This window comes from Acartia tonsa, chromosome 9, assembly GCF_053477335.1.
Source record: "Acartia tonsa isolate MP-2025a chromosome 9, ASM5347733v1, whole genome shotgun sequence".
Taxonomy (NCBI): Eukaryota; Metazoa; Arthropoda; class Copepoda; order Calanoida; family Acartiidae; genus Acartia; species Acartia tonsa.
The window spans coordinates 40,388,163-40,394,619 of NC_137268.1; positions in this window are offsets into that span (position 1 = coordinate 40,388,163).

Genomic DNA, 6,457 nt, shown 5'->3' on the forward strand with positions numbered 1-6,457 from the left:
TTATTTAGTTCTAACACTCTACAAGTCTTAATGTCCGTTTGTAGTTCCATTTCAGAGATCCGTTTTTATGGATGTTGTCATCCTTTTTTGATGGAAATTAAGCCAAAGAATAATCCGTAATCTATAATAAAAAGTAGAAATATGTCTGTCTGTCCGTATGTTTGTCCGTCTCAAGCTTAAGATGTCAATAACCAATGAACCGATTAGACTATACTCACCAGGAAATATAGGTATTGGTCCTGTAGTGGCTTTAAGCTATTTTCTTCCTCTTTGTTATGACCACTGCATATCTACTGTGTAAATCATTTTGTTTGTTTGTACAAATTTTGGTTCTTCCTTGCTTTTGATTGTAGAGCTTCGGTTTTAAGGATGTTGTCATCCTTGTTGTTAGAAGACTCTTCATACTTTTTAAAGATAAATGCTAGGTATCTAATCCGCTGCTTGGACTGTAAATAATACTGATACCAAAAGTTTGATTGCTAAAACTTTGGGATCTGTTATTAAATCTTTGTTGGTCAGTTCAAATTAAAAGATTTCAAACTTTACAAACAATGATATTAATCTACGGAAGGGGTATTTTTGTTTATCATTATTCGAAACATAATCCAATTTATCGTCCATTGTCTTATCCCTCAGCATCCCTGAATTTTCTCCTGTTATGTTCATCCTTTTGTTGTAGAGTTGTTGACCAGGGATCTAAAGGGATAAGACAATGGACATCCCCAATGATTATACACAAAATTATCCTAACAGTAGATTACAATAAGTGGTTGAAACGTTTGGGCACTCAACTTATGGATCAATCAATCCAAATTCAATAAGATTTTTATAAGTTGTTGAGCCAACGAATAAGAAAACGTTATTACAAAATTTGGGGACTTATAGTGTAATAAATAGTCCAATGTCCCCTCCCTTCCTAGTTGTTGATAGTAGCATGCAAACAGGGATAAGACAACATAAATCTTTCATATTATATATCATGTTCTGTCTTTGGCACGTATAATTATTTAGATGCCATTGCCCTCTCCCTTTCCATTGGGGGCGTATGGTCTATTTTTAGATTTATTCAGAACTATATTTGAACCTGTCCAAATTTTTTAATAATTCATTTCTTAAATAGTAAGTTCTACATTGTTTTGGACTGTTTTTACGTTAGTCCAAAATGAACAGAGCTGATTGTTATTGTAGGTAAGTTAGAATTGTCCTATTGATTTTAAACTGTGTATGATGAGTTTGTAACAAAATAGTGAACTGTATAAACCGTTGCAGCTCTATTTTTTTTTAGCTATTTGACAAAAATTGTTCTACTAATTATCTCTAATTTTTCCCTAATCAAGTCAGCAGTAAATTAATATTTTCTTGGATTAAAAAATTTGGGCATCTCTTCGGAGGATACAGAAATTGGAGATGAGAGAAAAGTGACTCACTTAGAGAGAGAGAGAGAGAAAGAGAGAGAGGGGAAGAGAGAGATGCGATTGTGAAGTTGATTGAGAGAAAACTGGACAAGTTTAACTGAAGAGAAGAGTGGATTATCTGAGTTAGAGAGCAGAAAATTGCCAATATAAAACTATTCCTCCTCCGACACATTAATTCAGTTTATCATATTCTATTTGCTGAGAAGCATCAATCTTATCTTAGATCATAAAAATTATAATTTACAACAAAATGACAAAGTCATTTGAATATACAACAAGTGCAATCATTGAGGATGCGGGGAGACATCATCACATCTCCTTCAACCATTCCATGTCCATGGATGAGTACATCAGCATGGGTAATGATAGTATCTCCCACTACCTGACAGTTGCCATGGCTGCTGACAATGCGGCTGCAGGCTGTGCCAAGTCCCTGAGCACCACGAGCAGTTATCTTCACCCCAACTATTCGCGCCAGTCCTCCTCCCAGTTCTGTGATAGCGGCATCTCCTCAGCAGACCACAGCATGCTGGGACAACAGGTGATTAGTGATGAAGAGGATGACTCCCACCTGCCCACAGACCCCATTCCACAGGCTAGAGTTCCTGTTGCACCAAGAAAAAGTTGCTCCATTGACATTGAGGATTCTCTGGAGGGTTTTGAGGGAATCTTGGACAAGTGCTATCACTTGATGGTCAACCTAAGTTATTCCAGCACAACTTGTCAATCAAGTACCAAATGTTTTGTCCACGCAGCCAACCAATCAGATTCCAGAATCAAATCAGCAAACATTGACAATCATCAGACAGAAGAGCACAAAGAAGACCCAACTGATCGTTTGTTGCAAGTGGCTTTGGGATTCTACCTGTTGCGCCAACGCCTGATGACCTGTGCTTACTTCAAGCTGTCTGGCAATCTTGTGGAGGAGCTGAGACAAATGGCAGACCCTGTTGTAGACCCAAGTGTTGAGTACTTTGGTCTGGAATGGTCCAGTGTCTTCACCAGGATGAAGCGTCTTGCCAGATTAGTCAGTTCCCTAAAGCGCGATCTAGTGAACGGAGACGTCAACATGTCCGCCATGAAGAAGAGCCTGTACCTAATCGACCAGCTGTCAGCTGAGCTTGACCTGCACGCAGTGGCCTACAAGCATGGCAGGCTATCCAACAGCTACCACAATGTTGCCACCAACCCCAACCACAGGTACACACAATCAATGAATGATTCAAATTCGTCCAACAGCCGGAGGAAAGGACCCATGGCCTGCAGCAAGGCGAGGCTGGTAAAGCAGAGACATCTGTCTGAAGCTGATCTCAACAATGATGAAGTTATCCAAAGCTTTAACTCAGTGCAAAAGAAAAAGTTGAAAAAGTCAATTCTTGGCAAATTTTCCCTGCACACGCTTATGGGTGTTATAAGCAAAATGTAAAACATTTAATAAAAAACTAAAATTGTGATATTTGTAAAAATTGCCAAAGTTGATTAGATAAATGTTTTGAAAATACTACAAAAGAATTTTTTAATTAAAAAATGATGAAATTCAAATTACAAAACTAATAGCTACTTAAAATTGAATTATAAAATATACAAATAAAATTTACATTAAAATGCTGTGATAACTTTAAAATTCTATTGAACTTTTAAATTTATAAAAATATGATCTGAAAGTACTGTGCATACTTAATTTACAAAATATGAATAAGTTTTAAATTTTTCTAATTTATTATTTAAAAGTTTACTTAAAGTTTAACTAATTATCTTCAATTCATAATTATTTATGCTTTTTCTTAAGAGTGAGTTTGTTAAATAAAAATGTGATAATTATTGTACTATGAATACATTATTATTTACTATATCTATATGAAATAAATAAAATAATTAATAAAAATTATACATAAAAAAACATGGTTTATTTCTTATTAGAAAATAGGATTGATTTTAAATCAACAACAAGAAGCGCAGCAATAATCTATTACAAAATAAAAAGAATGTCACTTGTCAGCAAAAAGCGAAAGTTATAATATGAAGTAGTTAGGATTTTTTGTCTGAAGATTAAGATATTATTCACTACTAAATTCACTACATTGGTGCTGCATGACTACCACCACATTTTTTTATAATTACCTCTTGGCGCAAAGCATCTGCTGTGGCGATGTCGCTAGTCCTATAATATAAAGTAGAAAGGTTTTTTGTCTGTAACGAAGGAAATCGATAATCGCAGAACCGATATGGTTTTCCTTTACATTGTAGGATTTCATAAATCCTGGGAAGGTTTTAAGTATTTTGGGGGAGTGCACCATCACCCTCACGTGAGAAATCGCCCAAAGAAAAATCCCCCCCCCTCTCCTCCAATAAAAATGAAACTTTTTCTCATCAAAGCTAAAATTCAAAGTAGGAAGGGTGGGGGGGGGGGGGGGTTCAACTTTCCTAAAAAATGCCCCTAGGACAAATGAGAAAATGGCGACAATTAGGTCGAGCAAACTTTGAGATCCTAATGATCATAAACGAAATTTTAGCTTTGTAAGCAAATTTTATTTTTAGAACCAAGGTTTCGTGATTTTATTTAAAATAAAACGATACTATTTTGTAGTAATTGTATGTGTTCAGAGATAAAACAATGAACAATAATAAAACTTAGTTAGATATTTTGGTCTGGTTTCTGGTATCAATCTGATTCATATATGAATTGACTACCAATTTTTGTATAAGTCTGTATAAGTTTGAAATGACTACTGTGCTGATTGAGTTCTCTATTTTAAGGAAGCTTTTCATAGGTCCCAGGTGACATATATATTTTTATTGGCTAAGATGCTAGGATCCGACCGATAATCCTATTATGTAAGAGGTTAAGTTTTTCTGTTTGTTTATGCCGTTTATCTTGAATTGGTTTTAGGCTATTCAAAATTTCCCCCGGCCCTCTTAAGGCTAGAAGCGAAGCATCTAGTCAATCTATACTTACCAAACTGTATTCCCTAATAAAGGTACCTTCCCACAAGAAGGTAGGGGACAAACAGTTTTCTTATTCGTTGACTTAACAACTCTGAGGGTTTTTATTGAATTATGATTGGTTGGTTCATCAAGTTCAGTGTTCAAACATTTCAACTACTAATTATAATATACAGAAAGGGTAATTTTATTAGTCATTATTAGGGGTGTACATAGATTTATCGGCCATTGTCTTATCTCTTAAGATCCCATTACCTTCCCCCCAAAATAATAAAATCCAACATAAAGATCTCTTAGTACAAACAATATTATATATATTTCAAATTCAATTATTATACATATGACAACGTTTTTGTAAGTGGATTATAGAAGACAAAATTGGATACAATTTATCATAATACAAAAAAGAATAGTCACAAGTAAAAAGTAACAAACAGACGGACATACAGATATAGTATTTATTTGATATTTAATAGCTTCTACGCCCCTAGCCCCTACTGTACACATCCATAACTATGAATGCCCATCAGATATTTTTGCTGAAATTTATAGATAAAACTAGAAATTATTGAAAACTGATTATTTGTTATTTTTATCCTAACTGCTCTATCATGTTTACTTCAAGAATATTCTTAATCAGTTGTTGTCACGAATTAAGGGTTTGGAAACTGTTGAAAATTTTATAAACAATTTGTGCTTTTTTCTCTCATTTTCTGGTGTGTAAAAAATAAAAGGCCATAATTTATTAACTTTTAAATTAGACACAAGTAAGACTTCAACAAAGCAATAAAAATTTCTAAAATATTAAAATATTTCATAATAGTAAACACTGATGTAAAATTTAAGAGTCCATGCCAATTTTAGGTTTTATGATTCTGCAGAGGTGGATTCTTAAAAAACTTTTGCCTCACCAAAATTAGTGAGGCTCGCTAAAAATTTAGAGGGGATAATTTTGCCTCACTATTGTAGTAAGGCAAAATGCCAAAAAAGTTTTTTTAGAATTCACCTCAGGTCTTTGAAAATTTAAACAGATTCTGTGACTGCAAACTGAATATATTTCTACTTGAATAAAATTGGTTTCATTGCACCAACTGAATGATGTTTATTACGTAGAGAATATTTATAATATAATATTAGTATTAACTAGAATAATATGCGTCACTATTTACAACAAGGTCAAAAATTCTGTATCATGTTTAACAGATCTATAGTATAGATGTATATACAGACAAATACCTCCCTTTCTTTTTCAATTACTTTTTCGTCTGCTTCTAAATCATTTTCTACTACTTGTCTGTGTTAACATAAGCGTCACCATTTTTAATGACCCAATAGAAAGGTTCCACAAGGTTGGTGCGATGGGGAGATACAGTTTTTTAACCCTTTCTCCCTCTAGTGTTTTACTCTAATTTTTGGTTGATCAGAACAGACTTAACAATTAGGTAACAATTCTTGTACACCGTGTTTTTAAAATAATTATAAAACTTTGGGTATTTTGTTGCTAATTTTCCCAAGGAGTGAGGGGGCATTTTTTTTAGTAAATTATACTGGAACCCAAACTTTTAAAAATAAATTTCTTATTTGGGTACTTTTATTGAGTTTTGATTGGTTGGTTCCAGCTAGTAGTGTACAAAATTTCTAGGAAGAGGTTAATTTTGTTTATTATTTGGGATGTACATCAATTAATCATCCATTGTCTTATCTCTTTAGATCCCAGTTCTTTTAGTTAAATATAACTTTTTTATCCTTGTTATAGTCTTATATTTAGCTTTAAATTATGCTATTTTTAGTTTTCTATAAATACAATAATTCTATTTTTCGTATTGATTCGAAACCGATTCATATCCGTGGATTAAAACTGGTTTTCATCCATACGAAAAAACTATATCTAGCATCGTGTATCCAGTTTTCTACGAATATGAAAATCTACAATCATAAGATTAAAACCAGTTTTTGTTAGCCCTGGCCTTCGGCGTCTCGGGGATAAAAACTGGTTTTAATCTTAGAATTGTACACTTTATATCCGCGGAAAGCTGTTTATAATACAATACAAGAAATAACTATTATCTATTGACGGCAAAAATCAAACGAACGACCTA